Genomic DNA, 21,219 nt, shown 5'->3' on the forward strand with positions numbered 1-21,219 from the left:
AACTTTCATCTGGAGCAATTTCAAAGATTGCATATTTTAATCTCTTTATTCAAGTACAACCAATGATGTGTCTAGATTTTGATGAGTTTTAATATTCCCTTCTTGGAGTATATGTATACTATATTTATATGTATATACATATTATATGTGTAATATATAATACAGTATATTAATGCCTCTTTCTTATGTTGTGTCCACCCCTAGCAGATCATTTGAGCAGACTTCTGCCTGACCAGGTTGCTTAGTATCAAAGAAGTTTTTTTAAATATCAAGCTGCAGAAGAACCATACGTATCAGTACATATTTATGGTATTTCATGTGGACACATTTCATGATGCATCTCCCATGATGTCTGCCATGATGTGGCACTTTCCAGTGCCTGATGTATTTCTGTGAAAAATTTCCTGCTGCCAGTGGGATTCCTATGTTGACTAAGCTTTTGCTTTGTTATGATCTGTTGAAATAGTGAACGAAAAAGGGTATATTAGTAATGTTTATGCGTGCCCAGGGCATAAACATCAGAGATATACAAGTATCATACTGAAAGTGCCTGAAAACTGACTGTAACCCCAAGCCTTTGTCTAATTTAAGATCTTTTATAGCATAAGAGAGCTGAGCTAACAGGAATCCAGGGCCGAAGAACAAGATAAATGAGGTCCAGTTGGAAATAAACCGTGTGGATGGATGTGATGTGTGTTTGTTAAGGGGGTGAATGCTTATAACAATAAAAAACTGTCAGATATATACGCAAGAAGAAAGCAAAGCACAATCAAAAGAATTCAAGAAAGACAGATATATCCAAGAGATTGTGGGAGACAGATTTGTGGCTCAAAACAGGCTATGGCTGTTAATGAAGAAATCAGATTGCAAGATAATATTTTTATAATACATCGCTGGAAATAGATGAACATTGACTTCTAATATTCATTTTGGTGCTGTCAGTGCAAACTTGTGTTCCTACTCTCCACCTTTTCTTGTCTTTCTATTCGCTTCTAGAGTAGTCTGAGCTCTGAGTCCCTGTATTTCTGTGTGAAGTGCCTGCAACAACTAGATTCTGATTTCAGACAGTGGTCCTATGAGTTAATGCAATCTAAATTATTAATAATTCAATTAATATTGCATAACTAAATTTATACACTTTAGACACTATGCTTCCTGCTTTCAAGAAATAGTATCCCTAGCTTACTGAGGAATAAGTGGAAGCAGAGAGACAAGCTGATTTGCTCAGTGTGGAATACAAAATCCGCCAGAGAAACTGTCTCCCAGCACTAGTGTGTGAGTGGCAAGAGGCATAGATACGCTTTTCAGAAGATACTGCTTCTTGTATGTTCCTTCCTTGACAAGACTGCTTTAGTTTTGATACAATCTAAAAAGACCTAGTAAGTTTCTACTTTTTCTACTCTCCAAATAATGGAAACAGTATCTGTAAACCAAATATCACTGAATCATCTACTATCTTCCACTTTCACTACTATATTGCAGATTATAATAATGACTAGAGTATCATGTATTTTAAAGAATATATATTTGATAAGAAAAAGTTTGCAGAGTTTTTTTAACCGTCTGAGAAAATTGATATGATGAGGTACAGGAAAAATAAAACAGCACTCATGAGGTTTTTTTCTTCCAGAATCTCTCATATTTTGGGTGTCAATTTCAGGGCTTAAGGAAAAATATTGTAGATTATATAAGGTGTTATTATTAAGCACTGTGTTTTTTTCACCCTGAATTCCAAATGCTATTTGTAAACTGTTACATCTCTTTGCTTCTTATCGTTGTAGAGGCCAAATAAAAAAGGACTGAATAGTTACAAGCTACTAGAGGCTTTCTTGAATTATTATTTATGATGCATGTCTGTTTTCCTGTCATCTATTGATGTGTATATAAATGGGATCTGCAAAAGGAAAGTGTGAAGGAAGAAAGGTGAAGCATTCTCAGCTTAATAAGCACACTGGCAGAGAAGGAGAAAAAGAATAAGAGTCAAGTATACATATTCTCATATACAGTTTTCAATGCTCTTTTTTTTAATAATGTATTATGTTGAATAGGTAACAAAAGCAATACTACTGGCCATAGTCTTCAGAATGCTGTTAATTACTGAGGCATGAACTACTTCTAATTTTCAACTAAAAAAGCAGGAAATTAGTGTCAATGATACACTACTGTTGGAAAACTTCCTGTGAAGAGAAAATCTGGACGCAGATGGTGAAATTGTCACAAGAAAATTCTTCCAGGAAGTCGCTGGACTTTTTTTTTTTTGGGTGGAGAAGGGTTTAATATATCTTGTAAAGAAGTCTTGAGTGTTGTTTCAATAACATCAGTTCTAGGAATTGTATCTCTTTCCTAAAAGAATTCCTAAGGCAAAGCTTTCAAAGCTTTTCAAAGACAGTCCTCTAAACCACTATCATCATCTTGTGTCAAATAGGTCCTCCAGATATATTTTGATAACTTCTGGGAATTAACTGATGTTGGAGAAAGAGCTTACAGTAATTGATACTTATTATTTGTAAAAAGGGACATTTATATTGTAGTTCTTGCTATGTGTGTATTTATCTTAGGATAAAAAGTAGGTCATTGTAAAGAGAAAAAATCTAAACCTTAACCACAGAAATGTATGTGGAGTGGGACTAAAAATGTGCATTTGTCTCTGTTGCTGTGGCCATTAAATCCTAAGTTTCAAGTTAGGAATTAGAGTCTGTGGCAGTAAGATGCTGAACTTACAGGAGACTCAAACTTCTAACTATTTCAGTAGTCTGGACTGCTGGAAATGCAAGGATTTTTGGCTTTGCTAAAAATGAGCAAAAGTGTCATAAGTGGTTTCTAGTAGTTAAGAAATTAATTTTGCAGTTAAAGAAGTATGCAGAGTGTTTTATATCCTTTGGGTCAAGAACCTACTGCAAAGAAGAATCTGATAATAAAGACACATCCTTTAGTCAGTCTAAAGAGTGGACCAAACCTTTTCTTGTTGAGACTCCTGACTGTAGGTGGAACTTCTGAGTGCAGTTCTGGCAGACCCACTATCAACCAAGTCTAGAGCTAAGGACAAGATGGTCCCTGCCTGGGGGAAGCAAGTAAACAGTCATAGAGACCAGCTGCTTTGAGGCGTCAGTCCAAGTAGGATGGGTAGTTCCTGCTGAGCCAGGATAATTTAGTTTCCAAGTTAGGAGACTGTAGCAGTGAGACAAGAGCTACCTGTGGGTTGTTTTAATCACCTATTTTTGCTGAATGACACTAACTTACCTCAAGCACAGCAGGATAGCAACCTAATTATATTAAGACTATGAACAGACTGGTACTGAGGAGCCTACTCTGAATTTTGAGTGATAGATGTCGTCTAATAATCAGAGTATGCTAGTAATTCAACAAAACGTTATACAGATAGTGATGCCACCATTTGTATTTACTAAATGCCTTTTAGTTAAAAGTCTAAAAAAAGGTAAAAATAAAAGATAAAGTAACTTTAAAGTTACACTATCTTATCACAGTCTTATTTCTTCAAGTAATGTGTTCTATAAGATACTCTGAAATCCAACATGGCTCTACAAGTCTCTCCTTTTTACACAGGATATGCACTTCATGATGTAGTGTGTTTGCTGAGTTGCATCAAACCCAATAACTGTCTTTGTGCATATCTCTCAAGAGATCAAGGACTATAAGTGCATGGAAATTCTGCTTAAAACACAAGCACCAGTTGCCTTTTGAATTTGAAGGGTTTTTTTGCAATCAATCATCTTTGTTAACACAGTACTCATCTCCTGCAGTGTGATAGAAACCTTCACACTTAACGGTGCTGCCCTGTGCCTAAATGTGTGTCTGCCTCCCCGGCCAGGTTTAGTAGATATGAAGATGCCCCTGAACCATCATAGAAAGTCTGGAGAAAAAAATCAGCAGGAGTGGATTGTCCACATCAGAAAGCATCACTGTTTGTTCTCCTACTAAAACATCAACTCTGTATTGCCAGAACTGTGCCTAATGTGTTCATGTAGTAGGAGAGTATGTTGTAATCCACAAAGTAGAGCAGCAGAACTATGATAATCCATAGTGATTGTTGTTCATCTGAAGGTTATTTAATTTTTACTTAATCCCTCCCCTATGCTCACCTTCATCTTAGTCAGTGAACCTAACTATAATGATGCTTAAAATCCCAGATTTGTTTGGAGATGTTTTATTTTTCACTCTAATCAGTTGATTGGGTTGAACACTAGATTTTTTTCTGAAGGGGATTAATCTAGCTGAACTGCTACAACTCTACCTGAAACACCATTCCTAGTGAAAGCTGGCAGAAAAGCTGCATCACAGTAATTTTCCCATGGAAATACACTCTTGGGTTTCTATCTGCACAATCAAATAACTGCAGTTATATCTGAATACTCAAATAACTGCAGATTGAAAGGGTTACCTTGCCAGCAAAAGCAGGGCAAACCTATGTTTGTCAGACTATAACCTGGTAGCAATTAAAGGCAAAGTGGGATGCATAAGGAGTATTACATGATTTCATCAAATAATCTGACTACCAACATAGTTTTCAGCTCTTCCTGTTCCCAAATGAACAGAGAGACTTAAACTGTGTATCAGGGAAAATAATCAGAGCATCTAGTTTTATTAAAATGCAGACAAATTATCAGAAATAGAAAAGGGTGAATATAAATATCCAGTATCTAATTTGCAATTCTGAACACTTGGGTTATACACTGTAATGGAACAGACAGCACATTATATGATTTATCTTAAGTTTCATAGAACCTGATAAAGAAAGAGACACGACAAATGTTATGTAAAACTTGCGGAAAAAATCAGCTCAATAGTACTAAACATAAATTTTCTTAAAGGGTACTTTTAAATATGTCATTTCTCTGCTTAAAGATAAGGCAGAAAATAGTTTCCAAAATATCTGAAATTTTGGTCCTGAAGAGCACAGATATATTTTTCAGAAAATTATTTATCTTATTTAGAAATGCCCTCTCTAAAAGAGACTGTTCTCTTATGCAGGAGAACTAGATTGACCTAATAAGAGTATTTAAAGATTTTTTATACATCTTGGCCTCTGACTGATACGTTGAGCACAAGCTCTTATGTATCAAGCCTCTTGAGCTATGGATATTAAATTTATTTGACATACAACTCTCTTACTGACAGAATGTAAAAAGAAACAACCAGACCACAAGCTGCATTCAGTCCTTTAGATTTTTGATGGGCAGAACAGACCACTGGTTTGCTATTTATTTTCATGTGTGCAGAGTTAAAACCTGCAATATGGCCAAGGGAGGCACAACAAATGAGCTTACAGTTTTTCCCTTAAGAGCAAAAATAAATTCTGGCGAGTCAAAAACTATTCTTAAAGACAGTTTCTTGGGTTTTTGATTTGGCAGAAAGTTTGATATATACTCATTCAGTAGTCATGTCTTCATTAATCTAAATCTCAAAATAGCATGAATTTTATCTAAATTCTTTTCCAAATAAAAATGTTTTCCTGAATTACTCAGTCTGCCAAAGTGATTAAGCAATACTATAAATACAATCTCTGATTTTATAAATTCTTTCAGATATTAAAATGCACTAACTAGTTTTAACAGATGACAAATGCATCATTTGAAAGGAGAGAAAAAAATATTTTCCCTAGACAGAACAATAATTTATGACCATAGGAAAATTATTATTTATGCTAATCAATAAAACTGTAGTGAAGCATGTAAGACACATAATAATATTGAAATACATGGGTGTTCAGCTCTGACTTATCCCAGTGTGACACAGCTAAGCCATCACAAAAACACTGGGTTAGAATCTCCTTTCTGGGACAAGTGTTCACCTCCGGTGAAAATTCAGAGGACATGTGGAGGGGGGCTTCCAACTAATCTCCAGTGTTATTTGGTGTACATAGTACACTATGTACTGCACAAAATTGACACGTACATTTTATTAGAATCATAGTTACTGTTAGTGGACTAGAGCAAAATTCAGTTAATGCTCTCACTTCTGACTGCATAGAGCTTTCTGAAGTCTGTGCCAGAGACAATTAATGAATGGTTCAAACAGTTGTTTCTGAGGCTTTGAAAATATCTATGGAAAATAAGCTGTTCAGTTTTTCTTTACTGCCATAATGTATTAGAAGTGACACTACTAAAAATGGATTCATCTTTCTGGTCCAGTAGACCAATTGAGATATTCACATTTTACAACCCATGGTTGCACAATTGTTGGCATCATTTCTCCCCTTACAGTTGCTTTGCAGAAAGCCATAAAGTATTATGTGAAGCCTTTTAATATCTGTGTTTCGTGTAGAAGGACCCTGTGAAGATTCTGAGAATTAATGAGAAGGATAAGCTATGTATTTAAGACATACAAAAAGAAGAAACTTTGATATACTGCTTTGTGTAACCAAGTAAAAAAGGAAATTGAAGTTGGTGAAAAAAAATTAAATAGCAGTAAAAGTAAAATCACTGATTCCAGTGGCCTTGATTTTAATTTGACTTAATAATTGTTACTTAGATGTCTAAAATTGGTCTTCTGGAATGACTTTATTTACATTTTGCAGGTTAAGACCTGTTTCTTTTATTACCTGTAGTTTTGAAGACATTTTTTAATTAAAAAAAAAAGAGATTCTTGATTCTCAAAGATGCTTAAGCATCTAAAATAGCCCCTTGTTCAGATTTTGCATGTTTCCTTTCAATGATCAAGTTTTAGTAATTAGAAAAAAAAAAAAAAGTCAGTCATTCTCTATCTGCATGCAGTAGTAAAACTACCTCTGCAAGGCTGACCAATTCAGTACTTCCTAGGCTAGGTATACATCTGTTTGATCAATACCTATCTTTCATAATGGAATTATGTTTTCTAGAAGTGCACTCCATGGTCTCCACCACTTATTGTATTTTAAAGGTTTTAAAATGAAAATCTAATTATCTTCATGAAGTCTTTCAGTTGCTGGCTTATTTTTTCCCATTTCCTCTTAATTTTATTTCAATTCTAACACATTTTCCATGTCTCACAATAACTTCATTTATTCCAGAGTTTATTTTAAATAATCCTGTGATATAGGGAGAGGGAGATTAATGTGAAAGATAAAAGAGCTTACAACATGTCTCTATTTTCTAATTTATTTACTTTAAGATGGAGGTTCTTTTTCACATGCTTAGCAATTACATTAGTTATTTTGTCAGTGGTGAACTGTATCTCAGATCTCTATTGAAGCTAGCAAAGCAACAAACATGAGTTTTTGCACATATGACAATTTATTTCACAAGCCTGAAGCTGGTACTGCATACATTAGATAAACATCCTGCTCACAGTGAATTTGAAGCAAAATTGCTAATATTATTTCTCAGCTTAAATTCTAACCTGTTTCTTTTTTTTTTTCTCAAAAGGCCAGAGCTCCCACTTGTAATAAGACGTTATGTTTCGTGGTGAAATAATTTCAATTTTCTGAGCAGTATGAAAAGAGGGACACAAAGTTTTTTCAATGTGTGAGCTTATTAAAAAATTGGCAGGGTGGTATTATACAAGCCACAGTGAGGCCATGAGGCAATAGTTAATTTCAATATATTTATGAAATTCTTCTATACATAACTCTGTAAAGGCACCATTAAAATCGACTTATTCTGCAAGAGATGACTTTGTTATAGTTTCAGATCCAATCTTTAAGCAGCAGATTGTGTCCCTATAACTACATTAGTGTCAGTTTTTTCAGAAAATTATTTGCAGTACCGTTCATTTGTAACAAAACAAATTGATGAGTCCTTTGGCTTATTTGTTAGATTATTGTATGGTGGAGGAGACTGACGGAGGGAAATAAAGTGAAGTGGGAGGGACTTGGTATCTATTGAAGTGTTGTGTGCTATTGAATTAATCTTAATGCACAGTGTAAGACACTTTAACCCATTTATCTAAATTTACATAGCTGAGCAGAAATATCAGATAGAGACTAAGTGTAGTGATTTCACCAAATTTGCTAGGTAGAGGTAGAGTGTATGAGGTCAGATTATATTACTTCATTTTCACAAAAACATCACATATCTTCGTTTTCCAACATGTGAGGTGGCCTCCTTCAGGTTAGCTCCTGTGACCAGCAGGGCACAAGAGCACAAGGGTCTGTCGTGCCCCTACACGTCATGAAATCGAGTAATGAGAAACAGGATAGAATCCAACTTGTACTACTGGAAAAACCTCTCTTCTCTAGTAGAATTAGCTATATCAGCTGCAGAATATCTACTACAACATAGTGATTTTCCTCAAATTTTCTGTGTCAAGTCTGTGGATTTCTAAAGCACCACCATAAAAGGACAGCTTTGGACAATTTCTTTTTTGACTTTTTTTGTTTCTGTTGTTGTTGGCTGCTCTTTATATGCTGCTTTTAAAATGTTAAGGGAAAGAAACCTAATTTTAAGAATTCTTATGTGATTTCCAGCAAACCCCTCAAGAGCTGATTTAGAATGGATTGATTGTAGGAGTAACATAGACATATAATAGGGTGAATTAAAATTTCTGAGCTAAGCAATCCCAAGTATTTTGCCACTTGAAATATTGAACCAGATTCAATAGAGAGTTTGCCTTTATTTTTCATCACTCTAAGCCAACAAAGTTGATTTCTGTTCCAAAAATAGTTACAGACACATGTTGTTGAAGTTGTCTTCTTGCGGAATTAACCACTATTCCCTTCAGATCTTTCTGACAATGTGTTGAAAGTGAGCTAACGTGTTTATTGCACACCCTGGAAGTGAGAGCCCGGCAATTATGAAACACAGGGACAGCCTCAGAACATGTTGAGTCCACGGAGAAAAATATTTTTACTATTAAATAAGTAACAGAGGTTTAAAAACAACCTTCAGTTGTCTCCCTTGACACAAATACAAAAGAACATTAATTTCTGGCCGAGGTCAGAATAAATGCATACAGCTTCTTTTTTTTTTTCCCCCAAGAAGATTACCTGAAAGGCCTTGCACAAAGGCTACATAAATCATTCATGTGACCCAGGCTTGAAAAATTTAATACAGCGGGAAGAACATTGTACATTTGGTCACAAAGAAAATTAATTTTGCAAGATATTAAGCCTGTCTGGGCGCATTGTTTTGTCTTCTGTATTTTGGATGAAATTCACCTTTGATGCAAGCACAGAAATCTCACTTCAGTCAAGACAGACTGAAACTGAATTTGACTCATTGTGTTTAGATTCAGATGCCAATCATTTGTATATTTAATCACAAGAGAAAATCTGTGATTGAAGGCTGGGGATAACTTTTCAGTCTTTTGATTGATACTAATTGCAAAGCAATGTTTGTTTTGAAAACTAGAGTTAGGAGTAACCAACCTCTACATGTTTGCTAATGATCTAAGGTTCTTTAAAGTTTTCATATGGCACTTAGATTAAAATCATTATATGAAACATTTTTAACATGCAGTGAAAGGGATAACTAGTACAACGGAATAAATATTTGCTGAATAACACAGCTGAAGCTATGGCCTGAACCTGTCATGGCTAATTACTAAATATGAACTTAATATTTTTAAAAAACCTGAAATGTGTCAGATCTCAAGAAATGGTAGAATCTTACCTACCTGTGCACTGAAATCTATGACAGTTAGTGTTTTGGAAATAAAAAGTTGAATCACCTATGGTTAAATACGCATGCATTAAATATGTAAAACTCTCAAAATTCCATTGTGTTCACAAGCATAGTATGTATTGCCATATAGATAATGCTCTGTAAATGATTTACTACTAGGAAAGTCCTTCTCAGGCTTCTAACTAAACATTTGTGGGTGAGAGTGAGTTAGTGATAGATTTTTCTATTTTTGGAGATGCTACATGTCTTGAAGGATTTACACTAAATATACTCATCTCAGCACCATCCATTCCACTTGTACCTGTACTGTTGCATTTCACAGTCCTTCAAAATGACAAGACCATAGATATTTCCTTAAAATAGTACTTCTCAATCTGTAGGTTATAGTCACTGGAGACTTCGGTGAAGGTCATGTTGGTTTAAGTCTTAAAAAACGTCCTCCTAAATATAAAGTCAGGGTTTTTTTATGTTAACTTGTTGCTAACAGTAGTTGAGCACCTTCAAAGAAAATAATAAAACTATACCTGATTGGCTGCAAATACCTGAGATAGATACAGAATGGGCCTTTAATTTCTGACAGCAGCTCATCTCTGTAGTGTAGAGTTGTCTTAACAACTGCACAGAGTAATCACAGATTAAATATAAAATTTAATCACAGATTCTCAGTCCATTGAAGTGCATAACAAGATTAGTCTTCCCAATGACCCAAACAATTAACTATACTAAATAGCAACAGAAACGTGCCCTCTGAATATTGACAAAATATTTTGGGGTGAAACAACGTACTTTGTATTAAAAAGTCCAGCTAGTCAAAATTTTTTAACTTAAATCAGATTCAAGATTCTTCAGTTTTGAAAATGTTTGGTGAGGGGGGTGTTCTATATTTTTAATAGCAATTTGTGGGGTTTTTTCCCCACAAAAAAAATAAATCTTTAAGTATCCAAATACTAATAAAATCCCTCTCAGTTTTAACAAAGCTAACTATGTATGTGTAGAGACATTCTATTTCAAATCTGTGATATTTGCTTCTTTCGTGGTTTGCTTTTTGCATTCATTTCATTAAAGAGAATTAAATAGACTATGCTTAATTTTAAGGCTCAGGTATCCTGGTATTTGAGGCTTATACAGAACATTGCTAGATTTATATCTCCACAGAGAAGGGTTAAGTTTCAAACCTAACTCTTTAAAAATCTGCAGGTTACTAGATTTAAGTACAGTGTAACCACAGATAAAACTTAGAAGTGATAAATGTTAAATTAATGAGAGCAGAGCAGAGTTATAATTACAGAGGGAGGATATGTACATTTAATCTTTTCCTGCCTATGAAAAGGTTCAGATTAAACAAAACTCCGTCACACTACTGGGGAAATTTTTCTTTCTCCATTGTTACAGTAAGAGGGAAGTTGAACTTATGGGTAATAGAGAGAAATCTGCATAAAGCTTGCTTTGAAGTATACCGTGGGGGACACAATTTCCTTTTAGAAGATTCATAGCGTGTCTTATTTTTCTATGATACTGACACAGAGAAAATGCTTTAGAAAAAGTAAATTAACTTCCAAATTACCACTCAGAAGTCTTCTTTGACTCAGTTAGGAAAGCTCATAACAGTGGTAAGAGGTAGTCAGAATTAGGCAGCTTTGGTTGCAGCTGAGAAAGGAATAAGGCATTTAGGAAAGAGAATAATTTCTAAACACAACTGTTAAAAGAGAAGGTGAAAGTGGTTTTATAGTTGTGGTATTCACTGTCTTCTGCAGCACAGAATTATTCTCTCTGAAAAAGCAGCTATGGAGTGCATGGAAACTGGTAACACATGTTTTCCTGAATCTTTTTTAAAAGAAAATACAGAATTTGTTTGTTTTGCTTTCCATAGATGAGCTCCACCCCCCCTTAGCAGAAAGGTATTCTGGGGAATGGTCTACTTTTGTGCTTTGAACTAGAAGATTTTTACCCTGGATGATCCCTCCGGTACATTTGCTGATTTTTCTGTTTTTCAGGTATTGGAAACTGTTATATAATAAACAGAACCAGTCCTTTCCCAAGTTGTTGTTACAGGGGAAGTCTGCTTAATTATGGTCTCCCAAAATGCTTGCTTTGGTGTCTTCAACTGTGTTAGCTGAAATGTCAATATGTTTAGTGGCAAAACCTTCAAGATATCATCAAAAACTAAACTGAGAATAAATTGTTCTCATTGCAAATGTTACGATACAAAATAACAAGCCTGTTGGGCTTATATCTTAGTAAAATATCCTCTTTTCTTTTTTGTTTCTCTATTCTTTCCCACAACATTTGAATGGCTTTTACATTTGAAGTCTAAGACACTAATGAGGAAACTGTGGACTAATAACAATCTGAATGAAATATTCAGAAACTTAAGATGTATTGTGATAATTTTCAACTCCTGTGACATCTTTTCAATTTTTATTCTATGTTGTTTACTCTTGTAATTTTTATTCTCTATAAAAAATAGTTTTCACATCTTTTAGCTAGCTAGCTGTCTGCATATGAATGTAATATAGCAAGTCAGGTGACCTAGATCCTGTTAGCATTGGCATACAGAATAAGGCAATAGTATCATTCTTCTATAAGTTGAGAGAGACATTTAAAGCAAAAAGCAGCTCTGCTCTGAGCCTGTAACTTCCAAGTTTTAAACTTACTAAGTGTCCATAAAGCTTTTAGAGGTATCTTAACTTTTTATTTTGTATGATATAAATGAAAGAAATGCAAGTTATATTAAAGAATCCAGCTATCTGTACCAAAAAGGAAGTCTAAACCAAAGAATACTGTGAACTACTTTTCCAAAACATCATAGTTACTATTTTACATACTCTTCATTTGGACAAGCAAACTGTCTGGTAGTATTCAGACTCTTAAAAACTGCAGTTTAGTGAAAAGAGACACATAAAATTCCAGTCTTGATTAAGTGACTTCACAAGAGGATAACCTAGAGATGAGCATTTTTCATAAACAGAGCTTGTGTTTCTGTGGCTTACAGTGTGATTTTCACAATGCAAGTTTCTGATTCTTCCTTATCTTGAGCATTTTGCAGGCACGGACAACTGTAAAATACTGACACTTGGGACAATCAATGGGGAACTCTAGTGAAGGATCTAGTTTCAGAGGTTGATTTGAAATGTTTACCTAGAAACATCATCCCCTCAACCAGCTCCCAATGTCTCCAAGAGCTGCAGGAGTACAGAAAACCCAGCAAAGTTGTCTGGTTACTCTTTACTACCACTATTGGTTTGGGATTGCTGATCTGATGTGCCTGTTCTAATGCAAAAATCTGTGCCCTTGGAACTGCAACCTTTCCAAGCTTTCAGTGAGTTCTTGTGTTTTCTCTTTGCTTAATTAAGAAGTGCCAAAACCACTTCAGATCCTCAGAGATGGAGTGTTTGTATTCGTTTTTCTTTTGAAAAGGTGTAAAGTTACTGAGGAGACATAAAAGTTGTGCTACAGTGCAGTCCTTGGGGTTGGTGAGAAATTAGGCTTCCCCCCGCAGCATTAGCCCCTCTGGCTTGACCTGTCACTCCTGTCTGCAGACTTTTCAAGCACATGTGGCTGATTTGAGCCTCATTCATTATTTGAATCCGTGATTTTCAGCAGGTTGCATAAGATTAACTCATTTTCAGTTGTCATATATCCTATTGCAGATCCTCTTCTGAGAATGAAGTAACAGAAAGATTAATGCTGTTAATACCACTTTAATACACGAGTGTTGCATGGCAAGGCCTGAGGGAGTGACATTAGAAAGCACTAAATTCAATAAATGAAGTCTGATATATAATAGCATTTCCAGCACTGACATAAAAGCAGACAAGTTCAGGGCCACATTCATCTCTGCATTTTAGTGATACTATGCCACTTATTTCTGTGGCCTTGCCTGTCAGAAACTAAAAGTAAAGTTTGGCCAAATGCAACCTCATGTAATGTTTTTTTAAAAGGTTAAACTAAAATTTGGGTGTTCCTGAGTTTCCCTCTGAAATTCACTTAAGTGATCTCTACTACAGCATTTCTTTCCTCTCTTGTATCTGGCTAGAAATAGTGCAAAATGTCAATAATTTCTAGTAAAACTTTTTTATTACTATTTTTTGTTTATACTTGGTGTGAAGTTTATTTAGGAAATTTAGTCTAAACTGTTCTTAGAGTATAAACTTTTAAGCTGCTAAGTTTATTTATTTGGAAGTATTTTGGATATGGTAAACATAGCAGAGTTGACAACAGCAATTGAAACAAATTAAGTGAGGTTGGTAATGAACAGCTTTCACAGTAACCAGACCACCACTGTACTGCAGCCAGTATGGTTGTGCAGACTATATCCGTGGTATGCAGCCACCACAGCAATCTTGTTCCACTCTGCTTTGCAAATCTAGCTAGAGCTCTATGTTTACAGAGCAATCAGAAGTATCACTGTATGACTTTGAACTGAGCCTTTCCTCACTGCTCCTTTGAGTCCAGGAGGAATTCTGCTTGGCAAAAATAGGTGTTTTTGTTATCACAACTTTCATAGAAGCAGAGGTATTTTTCCATGTGTTTTAGATACAGTTACTTTGGCTGAGTTATTTTCTTTTATTTAGTCCTCTTTTCCGAGTCTTACTAAGAATTAGTTTTTTTCTTAAAGCAAGAATTTCCAGTATAGAGACAGTGTAGTAAAATTCACATAGACTCTTTCTTTTAGTTGAATTTTAAGTTATTATTCCTTGAGAAGTTAACAGGGAAAAATAGTGAGGCAGACATCTTCATTTAGAGCTCTAAGATTTTCTAAATAATCTTTTAAAAAATTGGTCTTCAGTAAGTCAGTAAGATTCCTTAATGAGTTACTGACTGGAGTGGGTACAGGATTATTCCATAAATTTTTATAATCTCTCTTAATATTACTGTTCAACTAAGAATAATATTGTCACATAAAAAAACTGTTTACAGAAACCCTTAAGGAAACAATTAAACTTAAAATAAAAATGTTCCAACACTTATTTTTATTAGTTTTTTTTTCCTTTTCTGATCAGAGAAAAGAGTGCCAGATTTTAGTTATACATTTGATAAGACAGTCTTAATGGTGGCCTTAATTTATTCTTTTTAGAAATTAAACCATCTAAGAGAGAGTTATTAGGATCAACATAGGATCTAAGTTTGCTGAACCAGAGGCATCTCTTTAAGTTAGAAAACTGTCAGTTTAAAATACGTAAGCTAAAAGCCCTCTAATTTTGTTACTCTCAGTAGCCCAATGGAAAAAGTATTTATTTCATTCAGTGTTATTTTCTTGTGTGAGAAAGCAACAAATTAAAACAACTAATTCACTTCACTGAACAATATTTAGCAGAACTCAGAGGCTTCAATTAACCACTGTTTAATAAAGGTACTAATCTGTATTAAATGAAAGCCTTCAAGGGCTCACTTTGAAACAATGCATAAGTAGTAATCAGCAAGTCCTGATAGAGGGGCCTGCTGGGGCAGATAGCTGGAATGTGCTGTGTAATCAAATTCCAAGAGATTTAAACTCCCCCCTAAAAAAAAAAAAAAAAAAAATTAAAAAAAGGAGAAATTGCTCAAACCTCTTTTATGTAGAGGATGTTTGGATTGTTTTCTTACTAATTCTAATATCCAGCATATTAAAAAAAAAATGATTACATTAAAGTCCTTGTTTCAAAGTCAAGTCAAAACAAGAAAGTAATTTAAAACTGCTTACATGCCATCCTTGTGAATGACCTCCATCACACAACTTTCCAAATAGTAAGATTTGCTTTTCAAGTTCCATCTCTGTAATATGAGAAGTCGTTAAATTCAGAAGCTCTAATTAATCACAATTTTCATGCTTAATTCCTTCCAGAATCCTTTGGAACATTGCAAGCTGAACTCAATATATGGCACTGGAGAGCAGCAGTGATTTTTATCCTCAGTCACATGTACATTTGTGTGTATGTAGAATTGAATAGCCTTGTAAAGTTCAAGAATATTACTATAAGCATTGCATTGTCTTTTAACAGACAATACTTGATTTGTATTAATTTAATGAAAGGCATATGCCACCATGCTTTCCAAAGTATTTCCAGCTCAAAGAATAAGGGTCTTCAGATATGCTTGTGTTCTGATTTCTGACATTTCAAATCCTAGAGCAAGTCTCACAGAAGGTAAAAGTGGAAAAAAAAAATCACAACAAAATAACCCCAAAAAAACCAGTTTAATTGCCTGTTAGAAGATTTCACATCAATCACTTTGTCTAGGGATTCAAATTCCAATGCTGTTATCATTGGATGATCAAACTGATAATTTTGGCACTCCTCTCTGGCCTTTCAGTGAGTCACCAGCCCCACCCACCAACCTTCATGGGGTGACAGGGTGAAAATTGTGCTTCCCATACGAGCGGTATTAACATTTTACACTACATGGTCTAAGCCATGTCATATCACAGCTCTGCTTTCTCTTGTATACCTTTCCAAGAAAGAAGAGTCAGCTATGACTACGCAGACTGACCAGCTGACTCATAGCAACACTTATTTTCATGGGCCTATAATCTGAAACTGAGATCAAGAGTGGTTTAAGGAAGTCAGTTAACCCTTATGAGGAAGAAAGAAGAAGGACTGACTAGCCTGTAAAGGATATTTCAATGTTGTTCATACAATGTTGTTCCACAAAGTGTGTCTATTCATATGAAAATATTTTACTAGATACTAAAGGAAAAAACAGAAGATAAAATCTACCAAAAAGTAGAGACGGTTCTCTTCTTCCCATCTTCATGTTCAAATGCCTTCACAGAAATGGCTTTCCAGGCTGTTTCCTGTGATGGTGCAAAAGTAATCTTAATCCTCTGCAGGTGGATATCATCCACGACTATTAATTTCAAATTTTGTGGAAGAGAAATGGGGCTCAGTCCCAGAGAGTGAGATTGTGGAGTGATGAAAGTTTACAACTTTTTGCCCATGAGTCAGAATCTCTTTCCAAGGCTTCAGCTAGTGTATTCTTGCTTGCTGTTTGCTTCTTGTTTGATGTAAAGGGGTCCTGAACCGTAATTGTGTTTTATGCTTACACATGTACATTTACAGTTCCAAGAGTTATTGCGTGTAAGGAATATTGCATGTGAAAGAAGCACAATTTTCTTATTGAGACCATTTCTGGCAGCTGGTACATGGAACTAGTACAAAGGAATTAGCTGTTGTGCTTAAAAGCACAAGGAAGTCTAGCAATGTGAAAGCATTGTTTTCCTCATTGCTAGGTTCCTGTCCTTCAAATTTTCCGAAGTCATAAAACTTGTTTGTGTTGTCCACAAGCAAGAATTTGCAGGATTTGGGATTTAACGAGGCCCACCCAGGTTCACCACAAAATTGTAATCCTAATATTAATTCAAGGATTAGAAATGAAACTGTAGGACTGCTTAATAGTCTTGTTAACTCAAAGCCGGAACAGGCTGAAAAGTTTTCAGTAAAGCTTTCAAACATCAAGGAAAGGTAATTCCATAAATTAAAATATGATAGAAAATCCAATGAAATATTTGCTATTATCTATAATGTAAGTAATAATTATGTGTTGAAACACAATGTGGTTAATATGATTAAATTTTGTTATAGGTCACCTTCAAAGTTATGTCTTACACAAGAATTTAAAACTAAAATCCTGTCTTTTCCTTAAGGGATTCAACAGATTTAACCAAGTTTCAAACTTACTGAGACTGAGATACTAGCTTATTTTTTTCAGCATTCCTGTTAAAGTAAGACCCTCTGTTAAGATCAAGCAAGAAACATGAGAAATACCTATGTAACTTATATTTCCTGTGATTTTCTTCTTTTCTTAATCTGTGATTGAATAAGAATTTCTGCATCAAAGCTATTCTTTTCCTTCTAATTTGACCCTGAAGAAAAGTCATGAACCTCTATAAGATCTTATTTGGTGATTGTTGCTTTTTTATTAAAAAATATTATGTGTTTACTTTTATTTAAGCTACATAGTTAGGACTAAACATTGGGAGAAAACAAGAATAATGGATTTACGTGTGCTATAGGGCTCTCAGATCAAATGGTCTGACTGCTTTTTTCTGAAATGGAGAAGAGTTGATAGCACTAATCACAGTGATCTTTGGTTTTCAGTTGAACTTGAATCAGTATAGATTGTTGACAAAGGGAAGAAAAAAGCAAAGTCGCATTGCTCAGGGGAGTAAAGGAGCAGTGACCAACACTGGAGCACACAACCTAGATGAACAATATAGTAGTGTAATAGACAAAGGCCTGCTAGTTCTCATGTGTAGTTGTGAGTCTAACTAGAAAGTTAAAGAAAATTCTTTGATATAAAATAAAAGGTAATTTCTTGTCTCTTGACCCTAGGAGATATGTGCATGACATAGAATTCTTATGAGCTAAATAACATCAAAAAACTATAAATAGGCTGCTAGCTTTTGCATGAGGGATTTTTACATTGATGTAACAATGTAGGTCAGGAAATAATATTTAATCTAAAACTTTATTTTAAAAAATATTGACTTACATAATGCTATAAACTTTTGGTGGAGAAACATACCTGAAAACAGAGGTATGAAATCTTTGTAGTTCTATGAGGGTCTGTCAAAGTATTTCATATTTGCTGGATTGTGAGCTTTTAAATATGCTGCTTGCATCGTTACACATTTGCACATGCTTCCTCCATGACAGCATTGTACGTTTAAAGCATAAGCAAAGTGCATAGAAACAGTTTCTGTTCACAATAGCTGAATCAGGCTTTATCTGACAGTGCTTCAAATTGATCATTCACCTGAATGGCTTCAGAAATGCTCATATTCTCCAGATATTTTGAACTTCATTACTCACAGTTTTGCAAATATGCTGTAGATAATACAACAGAACTATATTTTTATAAGAAAAGGAAAGATTTTTATTATCATATTACTATGATTACTATGATTATCATTACTCCTCACTAAGTCGGGAATTTAATCATTGGATTATACTTTAGTTGTGTTTTTCTTTTTTATTTATTTATTTATTTATTCCTGAGCTGAAACATTGCATTAGGTGGACATTTGAAACTTGGATGTTATTTTTCAGGAAAATCAACTGTCAGCAATCTCTGGGTACTTAACAGAGGGGGAAAATGCTAACTATACAGATAAGCCTGGATTATAATAATTCCAAAATATTATAACACCAAAATCCCTAGGAAATAAAATATTATAATGCCAAACCTCATGGGAGTGTTTCTAAAATGAAGGTAACTTACTGCAGGGAGAAAGTTTCCTTTCTCAAACCAGGTTTATAAGAGATTTGCTATGTCTTTGCTAAAGCAGCTGTCCATAGGATGTTTTTAAGGCATAAAACATTTTTCTGCTTTCTGCTGTAGCCCTCCCCAAAAATGAAGGCTGCTAAGGGTTGCATGGAAGAAGATCCATCAGGCAGCATAGGACTTTTTCTGGTATTTTCCTTCACATTGTCTCAGACAAGGCAGAGAAGAAAGGTCTGCAGTGGGAGAGGATTAGTTGTTGATGCAGTTGTGTGGAAAGATCCAAGCCTTCCAAAGCAGGGTTTTGAGGAAAAGAGCTGCTGTGCTCCTGGCTGCAGGAGTCATTGCAGAGGCCAAAGGGCTGCTCTCTCTTCCCCTGCTCACCTCAGTGATGCTTCCACCTTCCTCCTGGCAGTCTATCTGCTCTTTTTGTAATGATCAGACATAAACAGGAACAAGCAACAATATTGAAAAGAAAGTACTTCTTGTAAGGTATCATATGTCTGAAAGCTTTTCCACTCCCACTTTGTACCAACAGAGTAGTAGCTGTGACTTGCATGTCACAAACTCTCAAGCCTATAAGTTTGTCTTCACTTCCCTGGTTCACTCTCATGTTTGGTGAAAGGCAACTGTGAGTCAAAATCAAAATATCCATTTTTATAATGTGCTGAGAAATGCTTTCCTTAACTCTTGCTAGGATTCTGCTCAGTTTTGTAGTAGTATGTGGTATGCCACTGGCATCTTTTGTTACATTTTCCCCTGTATTATTAAGAGCTAGCTAAAGTAGTATATTTGTTTTCAGTTCAACATATCACTGAAATCAAAGGTCACAATTGATTGTATAACAAAAAATAGCATCTGAAACAAATTTTGAAATAGTTCTTTATAATGCAATTTGAATGGCAAGTGTGAGAGAAATATTGTTGTAACTTAATTCAGAGTAAGTCCGCCATCTCTTGAAAAGAACATATTTAAACAGGCTAATGTTGAAAGCATTCTTGTCAAGGCCACCATTTGTCTACCAAAATCTAAATGACACATGGGGCTTAACACATGCCTAAAACATATCTCTCTGTTATTTGATGTTTTCTAGGGCAGAAATCTGTAAAATCTGATGCATAAAACATTGGGAAAAGAAAAGTAAGAAACGTAAGTTATAGGACAGGAAGTTAAATAGCTGCATATATATATAGGATTTATGCAATTTATTACCCATGTTTTGTATAATAAAGATGGCAAGAGTGATCCAGGAGGCTACCCCTTCCACCTTCCAACACAGTCTGCACGCACTGATGAATCTGACACGAAGATAGTTAACAGCTTAGAGTCTGAGGACCATGGTTCATCGGTCATGGTGTGTTTAGGAAGGCTAGGGGTAGTGAAACTATGACCTCAACCAAAGCCTTATGACAAAAGATACCTGTGGGGCTGCATTATGCAGGAGGTTCAAGAGGGACTTGTGAATAACTGCAGGGTTGTTAGATGAGACGAAATGTGAACAGTGGCATAAAATTGGTCCATTTGAATGTTTAGGCTTGGGGAACATCTAGAATCCTCATTCCTTCAGATCCTTTCATATAATTATGTACCATTTAATTTTAATTCCTTCATCAGCTCAACACCCACACAGTGGCTAACAAAACCATCTCAATCTAATGAAGGAGCAGATAATGTTATAGCTGTCATATATTTATGGGGTAGAATGAATAGTTTAGAAATCAAATACTTCAGACCAGAATTAGATGCAGTGCAAAACTCCTACGTGTGCATTTTAATCTCGTGATTTCTATTAAGATAGTAGTGAGATCTTGCTTAATGTGAAGGTTATTTTGTTTCCTTAGTTTGAGGAGTTAGGAATAATGTTATAATTTTCAGAATCCAACCCCAAATTTAGTATTTTAAAGATAATAATCTACCAGCACTGACTGACAGAAAAATATTTCCTGTGTATTATGCTTTTTAGTTACCTATGTGCAGCTATAGACCTCTGAGATATAATTTTTCATTATGATTTTTTAGGCTGCATTTTTCATAAACTAGAACATCATATGGGTTTATTGCTGTTCTGCTAGACTTTGATTTAAGCAGCTTGATTTTTATAGCAGTTCTTTACCATTAATATTTTTAATTCTTTGCTACGCCAAAGGGAAATATTGGGGTTAAGCTAGGTATCTCTGTGAAGGTGCTCGGTAGTGGTGGTCAAGAAAACCAAATCAATCTTTTATTGGAATTATTAGGCAAAAATTAGATACCAAACTGGCGAATTTCCACCTGCCACAACACCAATCTGCAGTTCTCCCTTGTAGCACAGTTCTGATTCTTCCCAGAAGGCAAGGCGTGGATGATAAAAAGTAACAAATGGTTTCTGTGTGAGGAAATACTTGATAAATGGTTAATCTGAGGAAAAAAAAACTACTTCGAAACACATTTTCAAAACCTTGAAAACCAGTATGAAGAGAATGGA

The 21,219-nt window shown here is 34.9% G+C and overlaps 1 protein-coding gene and 1 long non-coding RNA gene across 6 annotated transcripts in view; one reads left to right on the forward strand and one right to left on the reverse strand.

The window, feature by feature from the left end:
* The window catches only part of TRPM3 (transient receptor potential cation channel subfamily M member 3), a 386,166-nt gene that overhangs the window by 233,334 nt on the left and 131,613 nt on the right, over positions 1-21,219 (forward strand). The gene's annotated exons all lie outside the window — the stretch shown is intronic.
* On the reverse strand, positions 14,886-20,098 carry LOC114004315. Its single transcript, XR_003546538.2, has 4 exons — positions 19,968-20,098; positions 16,253-16,329; positions 15,241-15,311; positions 14,886-15,058 (listed from the first exon to the last, which is right to left on the reverse strand). It is a non-coding gene; the product is annotated as an uncharacterized LOC114004315 (long non-coding RNA).

The sequence above is a fragment of the Pipra filicauda genome, unplaced genomic scaffold (genome assembly GCF_003945595.2).
Source record: "Pipra filicauda isolate LSUMZ 115617 unplaced genomic scaffold, ASM394559v2 scaffold37_size4185640_pilon, whole genome shotgun sequence".
Taxonomy (NCBI): domain Eukaryota; kingdom Metazoa; phylum Chordata; class Aves; order Passeriformes; family Pipridae; genus Pipra; species Pipra filicauda.